Below are 27,997 nucleotides of genomic sequence, written 5' to 3' on the forward strand. Positions count from 1 at the left end.
AACATTACAACAATATACCATGATATTCATAATACCGTCACATATCCAGGGTATTTCTCTTGCTTTGCCGTCTTTATTGCCATCCATGTCATGTTGACTTTTATCATTAAACCCGTTACCTGATGACTTGCAAAAAAGCTGCCAATCCTCCGGTGTCACATCCACACTGATTATTTTCCCAGTATTTCCAGCACACTCTGTTTAGCTCTCCTTGATAGAGTGGTATCTTAAGTCCATACCCAGCTCTAAAGAAGGCTGAGAAGGCCCTGAGCATGGTTGTCCAAAGTGAGGTTTGAGTTCTGTTAATAAAGAAAGAAGGAAGAATAGTTATAGGGTAGAAAGTTACCAGTGTCTGACACACCCATAAAGATGTTTTTATTAAACAAAAGGACCATCTACCTAAGAGATGAAATGCCACTTTCTAAACCTCAGAGGTAACTGCTATTCGTTTTTCCTTTAAACGGCAATTTCCCCAAATGCTTTGCATGCAAGTGTCAGTAATATGTTGAGTCTCCTTTTTTTGCTTTTTGTGGGTAAAAACTCTAGCAATTTAATTTCAGGAGTATTTTTTAATGTATGAGTTTGTGGTCTCCAGATAGTTAGCTTTGAGTCCCTTACATCGTCGTTGCAAAACACGTTTTGTTTTGTTTTGTTTTGTTTTGGAGATGGAGTCTCGCTCCGTTGCCCAGGCTGGAGTACAGTGGTGCAATCTCAGCCCACTGTGTCCTCCACCTCCTGAGTACAAGCAATTCTCCTGCCTCAGCCTCCCGAACTTGATAATTAATAATATCTAATCCTGCAATCCCATTGTTTGATCAATTATCCCGATAATATTTCTTATAACAAAAATAATGGATCCTTTTTAGAATATGTGATACATCCAATTGTCACATGTCTTTGGTGTCCTTTCTCTGAAACATTTCCTCAGTTTTTCTTTGACTTTCATGACCTCAGTACCTTTGAAGATTACAACTAGTTATTATGGAACATCACTCAGTTTCAACATGTTTGTTTTTAACAGGAACGTCACCAAAGTGATGATGCTCATCACTGTACGTTTTTACTGCATATTATCAGATGATGCTCAATTTCAATTTATTCTGTCAGTCATGATGTTCACTTTAATCACTTGATTAAAATGGTATCTACCAGGCTTCTTCACAATGAAGTTACTATTTTGTCCATATGGAATTAATAAGTATTTTGTGTGGAGATATTTAGATCTAGATAAATATTCAATTCCTCATCAAACTTCTATTTTATTGTTTTATTCCTATTAGCCTCATGGTTTCCTATTTTGTTCAATGGTTTATAACCTGTTATTATTATTTATTTATTTTTATGCTTAAATTGCTCCCATATTTGGCTAATGGGAGTCCCTTTAAAATGATGTCTGTGTCATTTCATCCCTTGATTATTTACCTTTTTTCTTGTATAAAAAAAAATGTTCTGACTCTTCTTGTACCTTCCCTGGCCCAGTGTTGGAATCAATCATATCTCCAAGGGGTAAAGTTGCTGCATAAAATACAGGGTAGTCAGTTAAATTTGAATTTCAGGTAAATATATATTGCATGTACGTCACATGCAATAATATCTTCTTTGCTAAATATTTGCTTTATTTTCATTTGCCAAATCTGGCACCCTACCAAGGAGCCCTGATTCCTTTAAGTGGTGGATGGTATTTAGAAGCCACAATCTGGCCAGGCACGATGGCTCACGCCTGTAATCCCAACACTTTGGGAGGCCAAGGCAGATGGATTGCTTGAGCTCAGGAGTTCGAGACCAGCCTGAACAATATGGCAAAACCCTGTCTCTACAAAAAAAAAAATACAACAATCATCCAGGCATGATGGCATGTGCCTGTAGTCCTCCCAGTTACTCAAAAGGCTGAGGTTGGGAGATCACCTAAACCCGGGAGATGGAGGCTGCAGTGAGCCATGATTGCACCACTGTACTCCAGCCTGCGTGATGGGAGTGAGACTCTTATCTCAAAAAAAAAAAACCCACAATCAGAACAACATCTGCTGGTTCTAGTTTTGTTTCACAGCACTCAGGCTTTCTCAGTGTACAGTACTAGGGAACACACGCACACACTCACATAGACATTTATCTCTATACATGTCAACATTGACATTGATGTCATGTGGATACAGAAACACTGCAATCCATGAGTTCACACTGATATTCTTACTCCAATTCAATACCTCAGGGATTATTCCAACTTTCTCCCTTTCCATATTTAGGACTCCTTTCAGGATGAGAAACCTGACTCCCATGAGCCTTACTATATTTGTTTATTTGATCCATCCCCTGGTAGACGAACCAAGCTTGCATTACTGCCACTGCTCCCTCCCCAGTGTTACTGTCCTCCTCAATCTGTGCCTTGATCCTTGTACCAGGCCATCCCTACATGTAGACACCCCCTTCAATCGACTTGCACTCTGATAGCTCACCCAGGCCACCCCACGGTGTGGATGCCCTCTTCACCTTGCTTGGAATCTGGCACCCTGGATCAGGTCACCCTACTGCATGGGTCTCTCCTCTCCCTGCTCAGGCTCTGCCACCACACAGCAGTCTGTCCTCCACTCATAAGCCCTCCTTTTCCTGCTATGGAAATCACACCACCCAGATCCTTCCCTGGTGGGATATCCCTCCATCTCAGTTTGTGTTTGTGTTTAGCAAGAACTTCACCAAAGCGATGCCATGGACACCCTCCTTACATTGCTCTAAGCACAAAAGTTTTATATAAGGGACGCCTAAGTTTGAAATATTATATTACTCTTATTGCTAACAATACAAACTGAGGATAGCAGGAACTTCACCAAAGTGGTGCCATGAACACCCTCTTTACCTTGCTCTAAGCAGAAAAGTTTTATATAAGTGACACTTAAGTTTGAACTGTTAAGTTACTCTTACTGCTGATAATACAAACTGAGGTTTTCAGTGTAAAAGAAAGTTTGGCAGAGGCAACTAGAAAAATAATTATCCAATGATATTTTTATTCATTTAAATTGAGCTGCTACTAACCAATATTTATTGACTAATACAAACTCAAGAGAGGTCAAAATTTTAAATGTAAACTCTGCTAAAAACCTGTGTTTCCACTTCCTCCTAAAACCCCCTAAGATAACAGTAAAGGAATAAAAGTGGTACAAAAATACAGAGAGAACAGAAGAGCTGATGGCAGCAGAAAAAGGTTGTCAGGAAATTCTAGGAGCTAGAAAGTACTTGGACAAAGAATGACTGACTTGGATAAAAAGAAGCTAAAACCTAAGCTCCGGCACCAGTGTCCAGCTCTAACAGGCTAATCCTTGATGTAGAATCCCAGAAAATGTCAGAAATTCAAGTCACTAGTTGCCTCTCAAGGCACAGAGTAAAGCAGAAAGCAGGCTTTCTCTTAAACATGAATGGGCAACCGAGGATCACCACATGTTTGAGGAAAGTTTAAAAAAGAAAATTAACCTGGACAAAACTAAGACAGAATGAAGAAAAAGTTATCAAATATTGTGATAAAAGTATATTAAAATGAAGGGAGGGGGATGGTGCATGCGTTTTAAGATCATTAAAGACTTACCTTTAACAGTAGGAAATTAATAGGTGATGTCTTGATTTGTAAAATTATGACACATATGTATAAACATGCTAGTTAGATGCAAATACTAAAGGAAAAAACATCTAAAAGAGTGGAAAATGGTTGCCTCTAAAAAAGCCATAGCGTATGACGGGAAAGACAGGTGATACTTGGTTTTCTTTACTATAAGAAACTCTTATTTTCCCCTATATTACTTCGATTAAAATAATTTAATTTAAAAAAATTAAGTTTCTACAGATGGATACATCTTGATATAGCACAGTTTGACAAAAAGCAAACTGTAATGGAAACAACCAGAATTTAGGACCTAGATTCAAGTATCAATTCTTCCCATTTACTGCTTATGTAACTGTACAACTACCCTTGAGACTCAGTTTACACATTTGTAAATTGGGGATAATTATACTTGCCCTACTGTATTAGCTTGCCAGGGCCACTATGATAACATACCATGGGCTAAGTGGTTTAAAACAACAGAAATGTGTTGTCTTACAGTTCTGGAGGCTGGAGGTCCAAGAGCAAGGTGTTAGCAGGTTTGGTTTCTCTGAGGTCTCCTTGGCTTGCAGATGTCCATCTTCCCTCTGTATTGAAATGGCCTTTTGTGTACATTCCTGTTTCTTCCCCTTATAAAGGAATCGGTCATCTTGGATTAGCCTAATGCCATGGCCTCTTTTTAACTTAACCACCTCTTTACAGACCTTATCACTATATACAGTTACATTTTGAACTTCTGGGGGTTAGCACTTCAAGATATTAATTTTAGGGGAATTCAGTTCAGCCCATAACACCTACCTATTACATTCATTCATTTGCTTAGATTTACTGGTCTCCTTCCATGTTCCAAACTGTGCTAGGCACTGAGTATTAAAATTGAGAATCAGATGAGATAATGACATTTTGAAAACTAACTTAAAATACACAAAAAAGAAACCCATACATTAAAGTATAGCCAACCTACATAATGCTTTGCTTGCAGGAAATTATTAAATTGAATGAAGTCAAATGACAAAAATGAAAGCTTTCTAAAAGGGAAACAATGGGAAGCATGAACAAAGTTATAGAATAGCAACTATTATTTTTAAACACCTGATAGGTGCCAGGCACTGACCGTAAGACTTACACAAACTGTCTCATTTAATCCTTACTATGCCCCTGCTGGCTAGCTGTTACCAAAACCATTTTACTGGTGAGAAATCTATTACTAAGAGACTCTGTAACATGCCTGAGGTTATACAGTCTTGAGGCTTGAATTTAGATCTATTGGATGCCAAAGGAACTCATGTCCCACTTACTTCTCTCTACTGTGAGTCACAAACTTAGAGAACTATGGTTAGGCTCTATTTCTCTAAATTATTTTTTGTTGTTGTTAAATAGTAAGTATGTTCAAAAACCATGACTCATGTGTATGGAGAATAATAATAAAATGAACACCTGTGTACTCACCAGCTGGCTTGAGAAAGAGAATATTGCCAGTACCTTTACAGTCCCTGCATACCTCTCTCTAGCCCCATTCTCTTCTCCCTTTTCCCAGAAGTAACCATTATTCTAGTTTTGTGCTTACCTACCTGTGACACACACACACACACACACACACACACACACACACACACACATTTTCGTTTTCCATGGTTTTTTTTTTTTTTTTTTTTTCACAAATAAGACTTTCTATTTGCCATATTAAAAGTCTGAGTGTTAAACAGATTCTTGGACTGGTGATTCATATCCATCAGCTCATTCAACTTTAGCACCTGTGTCATCCCCAGTAGCTTTTCCAGAACTACTACCTTCGCCATGAAGCTCCATGAGTTTTCCCAATTTAAACTTGGTCTTCTTCAGCATTTTTACATTTCTAATGAAGACATCATTGAGAGGATAAATGGATTGGCAAGCCTTATCCAGGAATTTTCCAGTGCTCTCTGGAATCAATTTATTGACCACTTCTTTCAAGTCATTTGTCTGCACCTGTTGGGTCATGATTTCCATCAACTTCTTCCAGATTTGGCGGACCTGTTGGTGCTGAGCGTAAGAGGTCTTCTGTATCTGATTGTTGTGTTTTTCAGTGAAACCAACACAGAACAGACAAAGCAAGTAGCCACCAGTAGTCTTGACATCGACATGAGCTTCAATCATGTCTGCCATTTTTTGACCATGGAACACATTTTGTCACAGGTAAGATCCATGCCATGGAAGTTAGGCAGTTTTTTCCCTGAGCACCTTTAGTAATCAGTTTGAATTTTCTAAATACAACTTCATAATTTTACAGATCAGCAAGACTCACTTCAAACACACAACTCTTGAGGCCATCTGATGCAATTTTGGTTCCTTCGGTCTTGGTGACTAGCATCTTTCCAATATTTCTCATATTGAACACAGCAGGCGCTTTCATATCATGCCAATCTTTCTTAGAAAATGGATCAACCACTTTTTTCCTTTTTGCTGCTTTTCGTAAGGTACTTGCTCTTGCTGCTCAGAGAGCCAAAAGATATTCTGCATGTTTTCAAAATCTAAATGATTCGTGTGTTCTTCTGTGATTCACTTGTTTCCTACTCAATATTAGTTTCCTAAGACTTACTCAGACTGATACACGTAATCATAATTATATCTCCCCAGGGCCTCTGACGGTCTAGTACCACCAACCTGGCCTCTAGAATTCTGTTATTCCCATTTATAGTACTCCAAAGCATCTCTTACCATCAACCTTGATTTAGAGGACAAGCAATTCTGACGTTCTTGGAATATATTAGCATATTCCTTATCACTTTAGTAAGAGAATGTCCTGTGGGACCTCCCAGGGAATATTGTTGGCTGGGAGGTCCTAGGTATTGGACCTAGGTTCCCTGGTATTGCATAGTAAATGCATTCTTGGCCAGGTCCGGTGGCTCATGCCTGTAATCCCAGCACTTTGGGAGGCTGAGGTGGGCACATTGCTTGAACCCAGAAGTTCAAGACCAGCCTAAGCAACATGGCAAAACACCATTTCTACAAAAAAATACAAAAATTAGCTAGGCATTGTAGTGTGTGCCTGTAGTTCCAACTTCTTGGAGGGCTGAGGTGGGAGGATTGCTTGAGCCTGGGAAGCCGAGACTGCAGTGAGCCGAGATTGTGCCACTGCACTCCAGCCTGGGTGACAGAGTGAGACCTGTCTCCAAAAAAAAAAAAAAAATGCATTTTTACTTCTAATCTCTTTGAACTTCTTGACCTCTTCTTCATCTCTCTTCTAAGAAGTTCCAGCATCTCCATTTCATCATTAGTTTCAAATTTCAAAGAGCGATTTCTGCAATGTATTAGGTACAGTTCGAGGCATTCTACCAGGATAGAGTCCCGTGTTAACTGAATAATTCGCCTGTAACTGTCCCCTATTCAGTCTTATATTGTGCCTTCCCTGATTTGGCACCTTTAAGATTCATTTCCAGGCAAGTTCTCCTGCTTCCTGCTAGTACATATTTGCCAAGTTTTACAGTGCTTTTGGTGAATAATCCCTTTCTTCACCTAACAGTGTTTCCTTGCTTGGCTCATAATAAGATTTCTCATTATTGGTCTAGAAGCAATGAAGAGAGGTAGGGATGGCTATTAGAGACAAGCATCATCCTGCAAGGCATTTGCCCTTGCTAGGTGAGGCCTTGGCATAGTCTCCAAGCAACAGAAGTCCAATTTCTCCTAGCAAGGAGAAAGGCTCCAGAGTATTCTCACTCTGAGTTTTAAGAGGAATCTGGGGTTTTATGATTCTCAAGCCCATCTACCCAAATACCTCCATCCAAATAATCAGGGCCCCTCTCCTTCCTTTTCAGGTCCCTGACTTTAGCATTAGAAATTTTGGGGCTGGGCACTGTGGCTCACACTTTAGAAGGCTGAGGTAGGCGGATCGCTTGAGCCAGGAGATGGAGACTAGCTTGGGTAATATGGTGAAACCTCATCTCTACAAAAAAAAAAAAAAGAAAGCTGAGTATGGTGGCACACGCCTATAGTCCCAGCTACTTGGAGACCAGAAGTGAGAGTAGATAGATCACTTGAGCCGAGGAGGTTGAGGCTGCAGTGAGGCGTGTTCACACCACTGCACTCCACCCTGGGTGACAAAGTGAGACCCTGTCTCAAAAAAAAAAAAAAGAAGAAGAAGAAGAAGAAGAAAGGAAGAAAGTCTGTGGGCTGTGAACTCAGCCTCCTTTTTAGCTCTGTTGTATTTAAGATCAAACTTGTGGTCTTATTCTTCAGCTCATTCTACCCTCTGTCTATAGCTCATTCATCCCTTAGATGATGCCATAAAAGATTTCTGGCTTTTAACCCATGCCCTAAGTTAATGATGACCTCACCTGAACCTGCTATTTCCTTCCTTTGTGGCTTCTCTAGCAGTTAACAACAACCAACCAGCTCCTGGTCTCAAACTCCTGACCTCAAGTGATCCATCTGCCTTGGCCTCCCAAAGTGCTGGGATTACAGGCATAAGCCACTGTGCCTAACCAATATTTATATTTATTTTCTTATCTGTCTCCTCACTCCCACTAGAATATAGGTCAGGAACTTCATCTGATTTATTCACCAGTATATACAGCCTTATACCTAGAACAGTGCTTAAGACATGATATGGACACAAAAAAATTTTTGAATGAATGAGTGAATGAAAAAAGTGATATTTGCAATATGGTTTGAAAACAGCCTCTGGATTAGGAAGTTAGGAAGAAGAGGGGAATTGTTAGGGTCTGAGAAGAGAGGTTGAGTGGAGCCATAAGAAATGAATGTGAGTTTGTCAAGTGGATCAAACATGAAAAAGTTGTTCCATTCAAAAACTTTTTGGTTTCAGTTGACTGAGAAGAAAACAGCTAATGCATTGAGAAGAAATAACAGAATTTTAAAAATCAATGCTTTAAAAAGAATGGAATAATCAGTTTAGGCAAGGATTACCAATGGATGCTAAAACTTAGGAAAAAGTTAATGCCAAACAAGATATTCACTTTTGGTTAATATACAGCACACAGAATGCTTGCTAATTGCTAGGAAAAAAATATGCCTTCACAGAAGAGAGATCTGGCAATCACCACCTTAACGACATGATCAAATTTAGCATCACACAGTGAAACAGCCTATTTACCTCCTCACATGATACAATATGAAGGACCCAGCATGATCTAGGAAGCATTCTTGCCAAAAATAAATCAAACCTTTAGACCTAACTTCCAAAACATAGATGGGTAAGTTAAACATCATCATAAGAAAATAATTAGACAAATCTTTTTTGTCTGACTTTTTTCACTTAGCATAATTATTTTGAGTTGATTTTTTTCCCTTCTGTATCAACAATTTGTTTTTTTTCATTGCTGAGTTCTATTGTGTGGATATACCACAATTTGTTTATCTATTCACCTGTTGATGGATATTTGAGTTGTTTCCAGTTTGGGCTATTACAATAAAGCTACTAGGAACATTTGTGGACTCATGTTTGTTTCAACTTTTGCTTTCATTTTAGTAAAAAACCTAAGGGTTGAATGGCTGCATAGGTATTCATAGACATTTACATCTGAAAGGTATGTGTGTAATTTTTCAAGAAGTGGTTTAACTGTTTTTTAAAGTATCATTTTACATGCCCATCAGCAGTACATGAGAACTCCACATTCTCATCAATGCTTAGTATGATCTGTCTTTTTACTATTATCCATTCTATCTGTATGTAATGATATCTCCCTGTGGTTTTAATTTGTATTTTAATTTTTATGAAGTTCAATTGACTGATTTGCTTTCTTTTATAGTCCATGCTTTTTGTATTATATTTAAGAAATCTTTGCCAAACCCATAGTCACAAGATTTTCCCATCTGTTTTCTTCTAGAAATTTTACAGGCATTTTTTTTTTTTTTTTTTTTTTGAGACGGAGTTTCGCTCTTATTACCCAGGCTGGAGTGCAATGGCGCGATCTCGGCTCACCGCAACCTCCGTCTCCTGGGTTCAGGCAATTCTCCTGCCTCAGCCCCCTGAGTCGCTGGGATTTCAGACACGCGCCACCATGCCCAGCTAATTTTTTTCTGTATTTTTAGTAGAGACGGGGTTTCACCATGTTGACCAGGATGGTCTCGATCTCTTGACCTTGTGATCCACCCGCCTCGGCCTCCCAAAGTGCTGGGATTACAGGCTTGAGCCACCGCGCCCGGCCAATTTTTTTTTTTTTTTTTTTTTTTTTTTTTTTTTTTTTTTTTTTTTTTTTTTTTTTTTTTTTTTTTTTTTTTTTTTTTTTTTTGGGGGGAGGTTTTTTATTTTTTTTTTTTTTTTTTTTTTTTTTTTAGCTTTAGGATGTAGGCCCTATGATCAAATTTAAGTTACTTTTTGTATATGATGTGAGGGAAAGGTCATTATTTATTGTTACTTTTGTTTAAGATATATGCTTATTCTAAATCAGGTGTGAAGTGCTGAGATTGAATATAGAGAAGATACCAGTGAGAAGTTAAACACTGGTAGGAAAAGGACTTGGTGATTGATTATAGCCTACATTTTCTGGGACAGTCCTGATTTTTAATTTTCTGTCCTATTTTCCTCCCAACTTTTATTATAAAAAAGTTCAAAGATACAGAAAAGTTGAAATAGTTCTACTATATAGAAAACCCAGGTTCCTACTCTAGGGATTTAACAGTTGTTCAAGTGTTTCCATATTGCTTTATTTAAATATTTTTCTGAACCATTTAAATGTAAATTATAGAAACCATGACACTTTACCCCTAAATGCTTCAAAATACAATATTAGGCTAGACTCCTACATAAAAATAATAATTTTTACACCCAAGGAAATTAGCAATGATTCCCTATTGTCACTGTATTCAATTCTATTCAAATTTTCCCTAGTAGGGTCTACAGTGTTTTCAAACCAGCATTTAATCAAGTTGCACCCATTGCATTTTTTTCTTTTATTTTTTTAGTCTTAATCTGAAACATTCCTCCATCTTTTGAAAAAAGAAGCATCTTCCAGACTGTAGCATACACAGTACATATTGCATAATTACATATATATAACATTTTGGAAAATGCAAATTAATCTATGGTGACAGAAAGCAGATCAATGGTTATCTGGGGAAGGAGGCAGAGGGGGGAAAGGAAGGAAAGGTGGATTGCAAGAATTTTCGGGGTAATATTTGATTAAATTCATTATTTGATTGCAATGATGGTTCCACAGTTCTATACAAACATCAAAACTACTAAGTTGTACATTTTTAATATGTGAAATTTACTGTATATCAATTATAATTCAATACTCTAAAAAGTTGGCGGGGACAGAATGTACTTGCTTCTAAATTTCTGACATCCTAGTTCCACTTACAGCATTTTACAAGGGATTTGAAGAGGCATTTATCTTAAACAATAGCAACAATACACTTTAAGTTTTAAACTGCATTTTATAAAGTGTCTGAAAAGAATTTAAGAAAACATTTAAAAATACATTTTCATTTAAAATCAAAAGAAAAAAATTTCACTGACTGCTCATTAATTGCCTACTGATTTAAAGAGGGAGCTCACAGAAGGGTGAGCTAAACCTCTCTTTTCTGTCTTTTCTCCCATTACTACCTTATGCACATCCCACCCCAGATTGACTGACACCTATGCTGCTGATGCCCTTGTCCATGCTCTTTCCGCTTGAGAGGCCTTCTTTCCACCTCCTTCTCTTTTCAACTATCTCTGACAGGCAGAAATCCTACTCATCCTGTAAAGCTTCCTGTGAGCTTTTCTGATTACTCACCCTAACCAGATGTTTATGTTCATTCCATAGACACCTTCACCCAGGGTTCATCCTGCCCCTGGTGTTCTTTCCAGGGCTGGAACCAGGGGAAGGCAAGTGAGGCACTCACTTGAGTTGCAAATTTTAAGGGGATGCCAAAGAACTCAGTAATCCAGTAGTTTCAAATCAGTATCCAATCAACTTTCACTCATTGCATTTAATTACGTCTCTTTAGACCCTTTTTGTCTAGAACATTCCCCTACCTTTATAAAACGTATCTTGCAGAATGTACCATATTCAATACATACTGAATAACTCCATTTTCTAATTGTATATAATATAGTATTTGAAATAAGTGTTTTAACAAATCAAAATAATGCAAAAAATTGATGTTGAGCAAAATATTAGAATTTAAAATAAAGACAGGATCAGTATTACTGATTCTTCCTGAGCCTTGGGCTCCAACATGTCTCCAGCCAGCACTGGCTCCTTTACAGACTGCTGTGATACAAGGACTCACTCATCTTGTATACCCTGCCGTACCTGTGCTAGGGCCTGGCAAGTCACAGGCACCCATTCATCTGACAACAATTTTCTGTTCCTTCTGTGTATTACTTCCCTCATTAAAAGAAGCAAATAAAACAGCAGCAGTGATTAAGGCATCTAAGGATAGATTAATGAAGGAAAATATATATAATAGGCTTGTATTCAAAGACAATAAGAATTATCTCTAAGACAAAGAATTTCAGCTGCATCCTACATGTGAAGATAGACCACAAGGGGAGAAAAAGCTATTATTCTAAATAATTTTCATTTTAAAATGCTCTTTTTTATTATCAATCATAATCATCCTGAATAACTGAAATCATCACACCCCCTTCTTATATTTGGTGTAGAAATATTTTTGGTCACAAACAGATGCACAATTCTTGATATAAAATTTAATATATTATATATAGCCCCATTTCCAGATTTTCTTATCTTTCAGTTATAGATTTCTTTCTTGCATCAGAGATGAAAAGAATTGTCTGTTTGTGGGTGTTCACGTTCTTTGTGATTTAATATCCATTTTGACAGTCCTCTTTTGTAGGCCTAAGACTTTAAAATCTAGGAAAAGATTCAATGACAAATAGGGTATCTCAGTATCACCACTGTGTTCCTGTATTAATCAGATATTTAATTATTTAATTCATTTCTTCCAGCATCATGGTATCATTCTATATCGTCTATTTTCTAATCTGGCTAAAACCGGTTTGGTTCTCATGACTCTGTAATACATGGATAGTACAGAAAACCTCAGTGCTTACAGGGGAAACAACACGAAAATAACATACTGATCTGCTGTATATTTTCATGTTCTTAGAACTATTGTTTCTAATTTTATGTGTACAATTATACTGCTTTGTTTCATAATATATTCAATTTTTGACATTATCTAGCCTTATCAGAAGATAAACACAGCAGAATTCAAATGGCTTAAGTACTTTCTGTGTAAAAGGATAAATTCTTGCTCCTTAAATTAGGATAAATTATGCCCCACATTCACTGAAAACTGAAAACTGCCATTAACTGTCATGGAGATCCATCAGTTTAGTTCCATGTTAAGAGTGAACAATAATGAACAAGGATAAGAAGCATAAGACATGCAATATTTTTAAATAAAACAAAACTGATTAGAACCTAGGATCAGATTCCCCTCTTTGTGACTCCAGTGAAATCTACTATATATGAGTATCTTGCCTATCCTGGGGAGAAAACCAGCCAAAGACTTGGAGGATGCCTTACGTATTTTTTCATCAATATTATTGGTGATTCACAAATTGTCTTTTGAAAGTTTAAGTATAATTTTTGATTTTATTGCTGACAATAGGCAGAAATGAATTGATATATGTTAGTAATTTGCTAGGAAGGAAGATCTAGATATTCTTTAGGTTAAAAAACAAAAACAAAACAACACAGCTGAAGACCACCTTTTGGGGGCAGTTGCCTTTCTCTTGCTTCATCAGGTTTTGTAGTCAAGAATTAGGACAGGGCCAGGTGCCATGACTCCATGTCAAATCCCAATACTTTGGAAGGCCAAGGCAGGAGGATCACTTGAGGCCAGGAGTTCAAGACCAGCCTGGGCAACATAGCAAGGCCCTGTCTTCACAAATAAAAAATAAAAATTAGCTGGGAGTGGTGACATGCAGCTGTGTTCCCAGCTACTTGGGAGGCTAAGGTGGGAGGATGGTTTGAACCTAGGGGTTCAAGGCTTCAGTGAGTCATTATTATGTCACTATACTCCAGCCTGAGACAGAACATGGCACGATCTCTAAAAATAAATAAATAAGAAAGAAAAGTATCTGCATTGTAAACAAAACCAGAAAGGCTCATTCTTGTTACACGAAGGAGCTGAAACTGGTAAGTATGGAAAACGGTAAATCAGTTATGGGGTTATAGGTAATATTGATCTCATCATAGTTGATGATGTTAGCAAGTGATTTCCTCAGGGAAGGAAGAGAAGAGCGTCAACATACTAGGAACAGTGCCTGCTGAATTGGAAAATTCGCTGTTGCTGGATACTGACTATTGGATAATTTCAAAGCTTAGATCAAGAACAGTAATTTTGTTTGTCTTGTCTACTCAGCACCCATCACCATGTATGGCACATAGTAGGTATTTAATACAGTTGACAAAACTTTTTAAAGTCTATAATCATGAAGGAATGTGGAGGAAACAATAGCACATAGCTGAGTGAAAGAAGCCAGTGTGCAAAAGTTACGTATGATTCTAACTACATACATTCTGAAAAAGGCAAAACTACAGAGATCAATGATTAGCAGGGGCTCAGAGGGAGGGAAAGAAGGATAAATCAGTGGGGAGCAGGGGATTTTTAGGGCAATGAAACAATTCTGTATGATGTGTAATATTAGATACATGTTGTTATGTATTTGTCAAAACCCATAAAATGTACAATACCAAAATTGAACCCTAATGAGGCTCAAATTTGAGCCCTAAACTATGGACTTTGTTAATAATAATGTATTTGAGCCTCAAACTATGGGCTTTGTTAATAATAATGTATCAATATTGGCTCGTCAGATACACAGCACATGTACTGCACCAATGCAAGATGTTAGTAAAAAGGGCAACTGTGTTAGGGAAAGAAGGTATATGGGAAGTCCCCGTACTTTCCTGCTCATTTTTCTGTAAACCTAAAACTGCTCTAAAAAGTAAAGCCTGTTAAATTTTTTTAAAAGTTTACGAAGCTTTATTGTGCCCTGACTTTCACTCCAGGGTGATACAAAAGGAGCTATTAGAAACTGGGTGAATAAATGAATGTGATATCCAAGGTGATATTCATGAACATTTATTTTCTTTTGAATAAATAACCATTGAGTGCCAACCACAGGACTGCTAGGCAATGTATGGCATAGAAAGAAAAGAAGCTGCTCCTTATCTGAGAACGTCAAATTGTTCTCAGATTTATTTATTTGTTATATCAAACAAATAAAAGCTGTTTTATTCTCGACCACAACATTCGTCAAGATGGAAAATGTTTACTGCCAAAGAAGAAAGAAACACTTCAGGGAGTGTGACTAAAGTAAAAGTGATTGGCTCAAAACTAAATGTATGAAGACAGGGAAAGCATCTCAATAAAATTGAAGGTGAAACAGTTCATGCTGCATATAAATGAATATCAGCAGCAGTCAGAAAGCTTACGTATGTATGATGTTGTAAGTCACCTGTGATGCATTATAATCACCTGGAATTGGACAAAGGATGGAACAAAATCAACCCCCTTTGCCTGCTTGCCTTGGGCCCACCTCCAACACATACATACATGCACACACATGTGCACACACAAGGATCTCTAAGTTATAGACAGTTCAATGCAGCCACTGGAGGAAACTGGTATGGTAAAAGGAGATGTCTCACCTGGTGTTTAAAATGAAACAAAGCAAAACATAGGCATATACAATTAAGACATCTTTCTCATCACCAAAAAGGCAGAGGTAGTTCTGCCTCTTCCTGGTTCCACACCCACTCCCTTAGCTGACCTGTTGTGACTTCCTTTATTCTTCAAATCTGACCTGAGTGTATAATTTAAGCTGGTTTGATCTCTATACCAATTGTAATACATCAAGTGGTAAAGAAAGTGACAAAATGAAAACAATACAATTTTCCCTAAATCCCACCCCACACAAGGACAGGCCAAACTTGAATTGAGGTGTTTTGTTTTGTTTTTATTTTTTTACACAGAGTCTTGCTCTGTCACCCAGGCTGGAGTAAGCCTCACTTTGTCACCCAGGCTGGAGTACAGTGGCACGGTGTTGTCTCACTGCAACCTTCGCCTCCTGGGTTCGGGCAATACTCAGCCTCGGCCTCCAAGTAGCTGAGACTACAGATGTGCACCACAGTGCCTGGATAATTTTTTGTATTTTTAGTAGAGACAGGGTTTAGCCATATTGGCCAGACTAGTCTCGAACTCCTGGTCTCAGGTGATGCCGGCCTCGGCCTCCCAAAGTGTTGGGATTACACGTGCAAGCCACTGGGAACTCCAATGGAAAAAATTTTTTTTTTCTTTAGAGATGAGGTCTTGCTGTGTTGGCCAGGCTGGTGCCAAACTCCTGGCCTCGGGTGATCCTCCCACCTTGACCTCCCAAAGTGCTGGTACTACAGGTATGAACCAACACACCCAGCCCTCAAGATAGATGAAAACAAAACAAAACAAACAAAACACAAACACCAGCAAACCACACACAATCCCCAAGATTCCAAACATTGGGCAATGCTTCTTAAAGAGTTGAACTATAAGAGATTTGGGGCATTTTTTGAATATCCCTAATGAGGAGGTAATATAAAGCTAATGCTTTATAGTGGAAGGCTCAGTTCTACCACTTACCAGCCAGGAAAGTCACACAGAGTATCTGAATCTCATGTCCACATCTCTAATGTAAGGGTTGTAATAACGTTTATCCTTTACAACAGACAGTTATCATAAAGATAAAATGAGATAAATGAAAGCAAAAGTATCCATCTATCTATCTCTCTATCTATCTATCTGTCATCATCAGCATCATCATCATCGTCGTCATTGTCATTATTCCTTCCCTGCCTGGAAAAATACAGGTTGCCCAAGAGATACCCAGGAAAGCGCCTAAGTATTTTTAGGGTATAATTCAACCCTTGGTGAAAACTTGAACAACTGGAAGTATGTAGGTTGGCTTTCAATTTCAGCAGATTGTTATCACCAAAGCTGCAGCCTCCTGACGTGCTGGTTATGCACTGCACAACTCCAGGGGACGCCATTCATTTCAGGACCCATAGCTGAAAACTAAGGTTTAGTAGGTGAAGATTTCAGTTCGCACTTTCTGTAATAAACTCATAAGTGGTTAAGCAAACTAGATAGCTAGCTATCCGAACAACTGGCACATGGCCCTCATATTTTCAAATAAATTTGGGAAGTACAAAACATTCAATGAACAAAAAGGATCTCCATTCTGGAGATTTAACTAAGCCTTTTTTTAAAGTGATAAAATATATATACAGATACTATAACTAAAAAGAGACAACAAAAAGTGGAGGAATTTTAGCTAAAAAAAAATCCCACTTATTTGGAAAGGTATGCAATCTTATTTTACTACAAAGAAAGTGCTAAAAATATGTTAAGTCCTACCTCCAATTCTGATATCAGCCACAACAGAAATGTCTCCTAAAATGCAAATTTTAAATAATAGCTCTAAGAGAACAGAAAGTTTCTTCCTCATGCAAATGAATTTTGCTCTTGAAAAGAGAGCGTGAACTGCAGAGAGGAGACCGTGATACCAGAGCCTCATCCTCTTGACGGCAGGCAACTCTGACCCCAGCGTTTGGACATTTTCCAGAAGTTTTCACTCCTAAAGTGTAGGCAGTTTCAATCAACAACTTAAAGGGATCTTTTTTTTTAACTTGAAAGTTATCCCAATCTTTATCTGGAAGAGTAAACACATGAAAATAACATGGAGATTCTGGAAAGAAAGAAGGTAGGGAGCTAGCTCTACCAGGCGCTAAAACATATTATAAAGCAAGCTTGGCCAACCAGTGGCCCAGGGGCTGCATGTGGCTCAGAACGGCTTTGAATGCAGCCCACAAACAAATTTGTAAACTTTCTTAAAACATCATAAGAATTTTTTGCTTTTTTTTTCCTTTTAGCTTATCATCTATCATTAGTATATTTTATGTGTGGCCCAAGACAATTCTTCTTCCAATGTGGCCCAGGGAAGCCTAAAGGTTGGACACTCCTGTATATAAAGCTATGCTAATTAAAACTTGGTGGCACTGGTATAAGAACTGAATTGGCAAAGCTCTCAATGAAGCATAATAACCTATACATGAATTCTAGTATGTGTAAACTACGTGTTAAAAGTTGTATCACAAGTTAATTGGGAAGAAAAGATCATCCCATAAATTGTAATGAGCTGAATAGCTAACAATTGAAAAAAAAAATCAACTCATATCTTTACTTCACAGCATAAATAGAAACTAAATTGTAGAATATTTAAACAGATGAAAAAAATCAAGCTTTAGATGAACTGAAAAAAAATAGAATTAAATATTTTTCAAGCCTCTGGAAAAATATGAGTTTCTAAGCTTGGAAACAATAGAAGATATAAAAACTTGACAACATAACAACAACATAATTTTGAAAGTTAAAGTAAAAAGGCCACCCTGTGACTGCAGCACTTTGGGAAGCCCAGGCAGGAGGTCTGCTGAAGGCCAGAGTTTGAGACCAGCCTGGGCAACAAAACAAAACCCTGCCTCTAAACAAATTAAAAACAAAAGACAATAACAACAACAACAGAAATAAATAAAATAAAAAGGCAAATAGTAACCTAGCAAATACAGTCACTTATGGAAAGGGACTAATACATCTAAATGAATTAGATAAATAGATAAAAAATTATTAAGACTCTAACAGATAAGTGAGCAAAGGGCATGTCCTACTTAAAAAAAAAATTACCTGAAGTTGTGATTTAAAAAGAAACAAATGAAACAAAGATGCATCATTTTAGCCCACTAAATTGACAGAATTAAAAAGGGATGATAATAAAATAGCAGGTATGGAGAAATTGATACGTTGTGCATTTCTAGTGCCATTTCACATTTTAGAAAGCAATAAATTTGATGACACATGTCAATAAAGAAAAATAAATGTATACCTTCTATCCAGGGGTCCCTTTCCTGGAAATGAAGAAAATAAAAGGTATGTAAAAAGCCTTATGCACTAGGAAAGTCATTGAATATTACTTATGACTATGAAAGAATAGAATTATAAGCTGGATGTGGTGGCCCGTGCCTGTAATCCCAGCCACTTGGAAGGCTGAGGAAGGAGAATTGCTTGAACCCAGGAGGCAGAGGTTGCAGTGAGCCGAGATCACATCACTGCACACTAATCTGGGCAACAGAGTGAGATTCCGTCTTAAAAAAAAAAAAAAGAATTATGTAAAACTTCAGAATTGGTTCAGTAAAGTGTAGAAAGAGACAAAGGGTCATTTGGAACAACAACAACAAAAAGAATGAATGATTGAAACCTACATAACATGGAATATTATTCCATGAAAAAGAAATTAATATATGAATTGAATGACCAAGCAGTGTAGCTATTGTTTGGTAAGGGCGGGGGTGGGGGTGGGGGTTCATCCACTGATAACAGCATCCCTCGAGTTGGAGAATTTCTTTCCAACTTTGTGTAATCCTGGTGGGGACGTAGGTCATGGTGGCCTACCCTCATCTCTCCCAACAGGTAAGCTTATGGCCCGGGTTGACTGGTGACAATGCAACACTGCCCTGTGCATGGTAATTGGTCAAAGGAGGGATACATTTTCCGTGATTGACTAATTTGAGTCTTTTCCCAAAATTCTCCAAACTAAGGGTAGACAGAAGCTCTCTCTTCCTTTTGGATGACCTTGGGCTGTTGGCTGCTGTACGCCCTGCTGGTTAGTTTCAGAAGTGCTGAAGGAGAGGATGGAGGCAACATAGAAAAAGAAGCAGAATTAATGAGAAAAAAAGACAGATCTGAGGACATTCTCCGGACTTCTGGATACAGCCCTACCTAAAGCCCGTGTATTTCCCGCTTACATGAGCATTTCTGACACATGGTTTGATATGTTTAAGCAGATCTGAGTTAGGATTCAGTCTTCAGTATTTGTGCACACACTCATGCAGAAACAATTTCTGTACAATATTTTTGGTGACCAGAGTACTCTTAAAAATTTAGATCAGATATGTCATTGCCATGTTTAAAAATCTTACAATAGCTTCATATTGCTCTTAGACCAAGAGATAATCTCCTTACTGTGTCCTGTGATGTCCCCTTCTCTCTCTCTCTGTCTCTCTCTGTCTCTCTCTCTCTCTCTCACACACACACACACACACACACACACATGCATACACATACACACCCCTCTCCCTCCCTCTTTTCCTTCCATGCTCCTCTGGCTCATTTGCTCTGTCTAAATGGCCACCTTTCTGTTCCTCAAACAAACAAAGTTTATTCCTATCCTGGGTCTCTTGCTTTCCCATGTGTGAAAAATGCTGAGCCAGACCTTCATAAGTCTGATTCTTTCTGTTTTTTGTTTGTTTGTTTGTTTTTGGAGACGGAGGCTTGCTCAGTTGCCCAGGCTGGAGTACAGAAATTCTCCTGCCTCAGCCTCCCGAGTAGCGGGGACTACAGGTGTGTACCACTACACCGGGCTAAATTTTTGTTTGTTTTTTTGAGACAGAGTATTGCTCTTTCACCCAGGCCGGAGTGCAGTGGTGTGATCTCAACTTACTGCAACCTCCACCTCCTAGGTTCAAGTGACTCTTGTGCCTCAGCCTCCTGAGTAGCTGGACTACAGGCACCCGCCACCACGCCCAGCTAATTTTTGTATTTTTGTAGAGTTGGGGTTTTGCCATGTTGGCCAGGCTGGTTTCGAACTCCTGATCTCAGGAGGAGATCCCGCCTCAGCCTCCCAAAGTGCTGAGATTACAGGTGTGAGACACCGCACTCGACAGATTCTTTCTTGCCCAGCAGTCTCATGTCAAGCGACCCCTCTGTGAGGCCTTCCCTGACTACTCACTCCACATTACTCTCGTTTATTTACTTCCCCTTACTTATTTCCATCATAAATTATCTTACTTATTTGATTGTTTATTATCTTCCTTCTGTTTTAGAATGAAGGAAACATTTAGAATAAAAACTTGTATGTACATTAAGAATACAGGAAACAATAAGTATTTGAGAAAAGATTGAAAGAAAATACATAGATTTATAACACTGGAGTGATGGGGATGGATAGTGTCTTAATTTCCTTCATCTTTCTTCATTATCCAAATTTTCTGTGGTGTGTTTACACAGTTTGGAAATTAATTAAGACTCAGATAGAAAGAAATCATATGCTTTTCAGAATCCACTAAACTTCCTGGCATTTTAATAAAGAATTTTTTGTCTTAATTTTCAGAAACTGTTAACAACAGGTTTTGCCAACAACCTCCCTCACAAAAATCTCTTGGTTAAAAAAGAAGGGGGAAAAAACAGAAAAAAGCAAAAGAGAACTGAAAAGGAACATTGGTATGGTGGTTCATTAGAGTCCTCCTAATCACTAAGGATCATTTGTTAAAGGTGCCGAAGCACAAAATATAACTGTGGTGGGCTTCTATACATAAACATCAGCGCACATCGAGACCTATTCATGACCAGACACAACAACAAAAGTTCTTAGAATGGTCTGGCCCAATGCCACAGTCAAGTGCATGATGAACAGAGTCTGCAGCCCAGTAGCGAATTGAGAATAAAAGGCCTATGGTGTACATGTTCTGCGATTTTTGTCATTTCAGTGGTATTTACATTTTCTTTTCAAATTTAACACCCCGTGTTATGGTTTGAATGTTTGCGTCTCTCAAAAATTTATGTTGAAACTTAATCCCCAATGTAACAAGCGTCAAGACCTTTGAAAAGTGATTAGGCCATGAGGGCTCCACCCCTGTGGCTGGAATTCATGCCCGTATAAAAGGTCTTGAGGGAGTAAATTCATCTCTATTCATCATTCTGCTTCTGAAGACACAGCATTCATCCACTCCTGAGGACACAGCAACAAGGTGCCACCTTGCAAGCAGAGAGTAAGTGCTCACCAGGCACTGAATCTGTCAGCACCTTGATCTGGGACTTCTCAGCCTCCAGAGCGTGAGAAATTTCAACTATTTATACATTACCCAGTCTGTGGTGCTTTGTTATGGCATCAGGAATAAACTAAGACACTCCATAAAAGTTTTCCCATCTGAGGTGCTCACATCTGTGTCTTTAACTCCATGGTGATCTACCTCCTGGAAATCATATTTCTCTCTCTCCAGGTCCTCTCCTAACCCTGTCACATGGACCTTGGCCCTCTCAGAGATCCCAAAATCACCCTCTCTGGTTTATTTGAGTTTCACGTTTTTCAACTACCTAGTCTCACCTTGAATGGATAACATCATTTACTTTTTCTATAAACAGTTACTGAGTGCCTATGTGTAGCGGATTCTAGACATTAACAAGGGATGCGTCTCTTCATAGAGCCTATAGTTTACTAAAGGAACTAAGCAAAACCAAGAGAACGAACAAAATCAACAGAAATTTTGGCAAGTTGGAGGAAGGAAACAAATAGGATTGCCTGTGAGGATGGTTAGGGAGGGTCCTCTGAAAAGGTATGTTGAGATCTGAAGCATGAGGAAGGACAGCCTGGGGCAGGAAAAAGCACAGCTTATTCAAAGGCTTATACAGCTGGAGTATCACAAACAAGGAGCTAAGTGGCATGAAAAAAGATGAGTGTGGTTGGAAAATGCCAGATCAAGCATGGCCTTACAGGTCCTGGTGAGGAGGTCAGCTTTTATTTAAGTGCAATTTGAAGCAATGGAAAAGTTTTACTCTGAAAAACAATATATATAATTTGCTTTTAATTTTGTTTTACTGTACTTCAAAGTTTTACTTTACTTATCAGTTCTCAAAATAAATGAATGGATTCCTAAGAGTCATTTCCATATAAACTTTATAATGAGTTTGTCAATATCCATAAAATAACTGGGCAAGATTTTGATTGGAATCGTATAAATCTATAGATCAAGTTGGGAAAAGCTGACATCTTGACATATTGCATACTTCTATCTATGAATATTGCATCTCTCCATCTCTCCAGTTAGTTGTGTCCTTGATATCTTTTATTAGAGTTTTGTAGTTTTTCTTATCCTGCAACCTTGTTATAATCACTAACAAAGTCCAACTTAGCAGTAATCACTGATGAATTTCTTTTTTTCGGTCATTTAATATCCTTCAAAGTTTTGTTTTAGTACATCATTAAGTCATGAATTTAAACATTTTGATCTAGTTCAATCTCTTATAATTATTATTTTTATCAATACTTAAATTATTCTTTCTTGGGCCAGTGGAAGTCTCCTTAAGTGGCCTCTGAGTGCTTTTGACATGACCTCAGTAGCCTTGAATTGCTTCACTACTAACTGGTATGACAAGATATTCCAGGCTAGTCTTTCACATTTCTTGCCCCAGACCTGTAGTCAGCTAAGTTGCCCTAATTTCTTTTATTGGAAAATTGTATTTAGAAGTCACAATTCTGGATGTTATTTTAAAATCATCCTTGCTTTTATGTGAAGAATGGGATAAAAGAGAGCTGAGTGGAATTGTAAAAACTGGTTAGGAGGCAGTGTGTGTTACCCCAGTGAGAGACAATGGCAATCTGGACTGAGTTATTGACAAAGGAATTGGAGTGAAGTGGGCCAATCTGAAGTATAGATTCATGTCATGACCAAGGAACTTGCTGTTGGGTTAGATGTGGGAGAATGAAAGAATAGAAAAACTTGAGGACAACTTTTAAGTTTTGGGGGAAGACAGATGGAACATATCATTGTCAGAATAATGACTCTTCTGGGATAGACATGAAGTGGACTATTAAATACATTGTACAACTACTGTTTCCAAAAATCCCACACACTTTGTAACTGTTTATATTACTTTGTCTACTCTTCCAGTTCTTGTTGACTAAATCTGCAATTTAGCAGTTGCAAGCAATATGCTCATGCAGTCTAAGGGTCTACATTTTTCCATGTAGATAATTTAAAATATTGCTTTAAAAAGTATTCAATATACAATAAAAACATTCGCAATACAATACTTTAATTATTTTGGGGTATTTGAGTTACTTCCAATTTTTAATTATCATATCTTACTTAGTTAAGACTCAGTTATAAGCAACAGTAAGTGATTTAAGTTACTTTAAGTTGAAAAAAGTGATTTATTGTAAAGATAGAGGGGTATGCCATGGAGTCAAGGAGAAGGAAACCAGTTGGGCATCTGGAAGGAGACAGAGAGGTGTTAGCCTTTTCTTTGTTTCTTATCTGTTTCTCTTGATAAATCTGTTTCATTCTTTCTCTTACCCTAATTGCATCTTTTTGTAGGGGAGTAGGGTTACCCCATAGTCTGAGATTATTTTACCACCCTGATTACATGCAAAGACTAGCCTGCAATTCTCTGTTCTAGTTCCGCATTCCAGCTTTGCGTTAGACCCATTCCCGGCTGAATTGTAGATCCGGAGGTGGGATTACCCAATACAAACATGGCTGCCAGGGACTCGCCCCCTCGATTAAGAGTAGGAGGAGTTCTAGAGAAGACAGGATGGCTCATCGATTGGGCTGACCCCTAAAAGATGTCTCTATATTTTGAATAATGTTACTATAAACGAGTTTGCAGAAGTGACTTTTTTTCTTCGTCCTTGGAGTATGTTCATCAAGGCGGAATGACTGGGTCTCAGACTTGGAGCGGTTTCATGACTTACTCCCTATGCCAGCTGGGCTGTGTTGATGACACAAAAGGAAATAAGGGAGTTAGGAAATACTGGTCTGACAACTCTCAGGAAACTCTTCCTTATCTCCATGATTTGCCTTTTAAATTACTGCCTCTTCCACTTTCAGTAAGTACTAGAATGAATATACCCTCTTCCCTTTTTTTTTTTTTTTTGGTTCCTTCAGTAATGTTTATTGAACAGAGAAAATGAGAGGACAATCCAATCCAATGCTTATGTAGTAACATCACATCTTTAACGGAACTATGAAGTTGCCAATTAATTTCTTCTCACAAACAACCCATGCCCTCTTATTTTCTTATTGGTCCCATTTTTCAATCCTTGTAAGCACTTTTCTGGTCTTTGTCATCCTCTTTCTAATTTTTCCACTCAGACTGAGGATCTGAAAACTTCCCCTTCAAAGTACAATACTAAGAAATATTCATCAGCAAGAACTATTAATTTCTGTGAGTAAATGATAACTTTCAAGGATATTGATTACCTAAGTACTCACTTTTTTTTTTTTTTTTTTTTTTTTTTTTTTTTTTTTTTTTTTTTTTTTTTTTTTTTTTTTTCCACAATAGTACATTGTTCTTTTTCAGTCAGGTCTAGAGTTTTAATCTCTCCTGGGATTCCCTAACTCTGAATTTGAGAACTGGACAGGCGTCAGTGCAAGATCACAGGAAGTGGGAGGAAGAGTGGACAGAGGCAAGTCCAAGGATTTCTCAGGCCACCGATGTACAGGATGACATGGGTTGGTAGATCCTGAGAGAGGCCATGTGTAGGCAGATAGGGAGTAAGATGTCAGCCAGTTGAAAAGACGGGAGGCATCCAACTAACCTAGAGGAAATCACAAAGTATGACCTCTGAGCAGGACAACTAGCCACTGAAACTACGGGTCCTGACTGGCCAAGAAGGCAAAAGCAGGCATGGAGGCCAGGTGTCAAAATGGGGTCCAAGAGGTAAATAAACCTGGTCCAGCCAATGGACCAGACAAATAGGCAGGAAGGTTTGATCCCATAAATTGAGGGAAGTACTTGACATTTTCAATACATTGCAGTGCCAAAAAATCGACCTTTTTCTTACTCTATTGTAATGTCCCGATGTTGCTTTATTTAAAATTGTGTAATTCACAAATGCAATGTCAGAGCTGACTCTTGGTTCTAAGTCTCGTCCTTCTGTCTTGTTTTTAAATGCAAGTGAAGAGGGCTGACATAGTCTGGCAGGGGTGTTCTTGTCCACAGCAAGACAGAACTCTGCATGTACCATTGTCTGAGGCTGCAGTGTCCTCTGGAGAGTCACACAGTCCTTAAATTTGAGTTTTTCCACAGTTATAATGGGGAATGAAGAAGTCCTATCTTTATATCATTCATTGTTTTACACATCCCAACCTAATTTTAAGGGTACAGAAGGAATGGCAGCTGGTTTCTGAGTTTGCAGGAAAAAGTACTAAGAGCAAATAAGTAGTTGGGAAATTGTCTTGACATTTATGGAATGAACGAGGCATTATTGCATAATAGAGGGGCTTATCACTGTTCTGGGAACAGTATTTCAGTGTGTTAGAGATGGTTGGCCATTTATTTTAAAGAATTCAAACAATAGCAAAAGCCACTCTAGCAGTTTCAGGGGAATGGCTGTGGGCAAAAATCAGAGAAGAGGAGGGAGGGGAAATGTATGAGGGCTATTAAGCAGCTGTCTGTTAAGGGACATTTAGTTTAAGATAAGATAAACATTCATCGTGCTGTAAAAAAGCAAACAAACAAACATTTTTGGCAACATTTTCATCCCCACCACCTTACCTTGGTGTTTTCAGACCTTGTTAGAGTGTATGTAGTATTGAAAAACAATGTGAAGCTCTGATAGACTATGATTTTATCCCATTTGTCAGTATTGAGGGAAGTATTTGGTAAGTGTTTTCAATACATTACGATTTTTTAAAATGCTTTTTTCTTCACTGTATTGCAACTCCTTCCATGTTGCTCTATTTAAAATGTACAGTTCATAATAGATTAGGACTTACTGTAATCAATATGGTCAAATTTCTCATTTGACAAAGAACTGTGTGTATTTCTGTCTTTGTTTGTGACTAGCCCCCTCTGATTACTTAATTCTTAATAAATATTAAGTTATGTATTTGCTTTCATGTTCTTGGCTAGAAATTACATGACTGGGCACGCTATGAAATTTCGTACCTTTTTGGCTAATGTGCTTTTTGTAATAATGAATGAAAATAGACTTATTGTCAAATGCTTTCTTCAATTCAAAGTAGAGAGAAAGGAATTCCAGGATCTTGACAGCACTGGGGAAATGTGACTCTGTAATGGAATTGTGTCTAATGAAATCTCCAGAACCAACTGAGGAATGTTCTTCTTACATAAACTCCAGAATTGGAAGAATTCTTTTAAAAAGAAGTATCTCAATTGAGACGTTATTAGCAATGTTAACAATTATTTCAATTATCCCAGGTTATGCATGGTAACTTGAATCTATTAAAAGGAATAAATTGGACTCTGAATTAACTAGATGGGACTATAATTTTTCAAAGCAGCGAACTCCAACTTGTATTTAGTAGGATTATTTTTACTGTATTCCTGACCTAGTTTCAGACATGGACTTGCAAACCCCAGGTCCCTAGGAGAGTAGGAAGAAAAGTTACTCACTTATATTCTGCAATTTATTACACTAATTTATGGTCCTTCAAGTCTGGGCAGGGGATGGGCTGTTGGTTTACAGAAGAACCTTTTTGTCCTTTGTTGGGGACATTTCCAGCAATTTAACAATTGACTCTAATAGAATCTTATGAATAAAACTAATGAAAACATGAAGAAATGAACTCTGGAGACCAAACATACAGTAGCTTATTGTTCACTCTCTGGAGAATAGAAATACCTTCTCTAACAAGGTACAATGGTGCAAACAGGAACTAACACTCGGGTTTCAATGCACAAGGCACTCAGGGTCAGGAGACGGCCAATACTGCTGACCTTAGTCAGGTCGGTATGAACAGACTCAAGAAACTGGATAAGCAAAACAGTAACTGTGCTTTAGCTTTTGGATGTGTTCGAACGATTATTAAAATCATTTTAAGAGAGAACAAATGATCAAATCTAGTTCTTTGTCCTTTGACCCATCTCAATGCTTTTTTGTTTTTTTGTTTTTTTTAGTGGTCTGTGTAAGCAATGCTTTCTTCTCTTTCTCCAAGGTTCGTCCTTATTTTGATTACTCCCTTGGCTCTTAGGGAGCACATGGCTAATATAAAAAGGAAGGATTAGTACAACTGAAATGCTGAGATGAGTTTTAATAATCAAATTCTTCAATACATCAAGCCTCTTACTGGAGTTGCAAACACAGAGAGATGCAGACAGGGCTAATTGCTTCACTTGCCTGGGTCTCAGTGTCCTCACTTATCCAGTGAGGGGTATATGTGATTAGCGCTTACCAAGTCTGTTACTAACGGCACTGGTAGTATAGAAGATGACCGTAGGTGATACGACAATAGTGTTAAGTTATGTATTTATTTTACTGCTATTAAATATGTGACATTTTTGGTTTGTTCTTTGTTTTTTGAGCCAGAGTCTTGCTTTGTCTCCCAGGCCGAGTGCAGTGGCCCAATCTCAGCTCACTTGCAACCTCCGCCTTCTGAGTTCAGGTGAACCGACTGCCTCAGCCTCCCGAGTAGCTGGGATTACAGGCACCCACCAACACACCTAACTAATTTTTGTATTTTTAGTAGAGAAAGGGTTTCACCATGTTGGCCAGGCTGGTCTCGAACTCCTCACCTCAAGTGATCCACCTGCCTTGGCCTCCAAAAGTGCTGGGATTACAGGCATGAGCCACCGTGCCCGGCCCAACATTTCTGAATATTACTGTTTAGTAATAAAGTATTT

The 27,997-nt window shown here is 38.1% G+C and overlaps 1 pseudogene; it reads right to left on the reverse strand.

The window, feature by feature from the left end:
* Positions 1 to 5,284: 5,284 nt before the first annotated feature.
* On the reverse strand, positions 5,285 to 11,857 carry LOC108282758 (annotated as a pseudogene).
* Positions 11,858 to 27,997: the final 16,140 nt, after the last annotated feature.

Source organism: Cebus imitator, unplaced genomic scaffold, assembly GCF_001604975.1.
Source record: "Cebus imitator isolate Cc_AM_T3 unplaced genomic scaffold, Cebus_imitator-1.0 Scaffold251, whole genome shotgun sequence".
Taxonomy (NCBI): Eukaryota; Metazoa; Chordata; class Mammalia; order Primates; family Cebidae; genus Cebus; species Cebus imitator.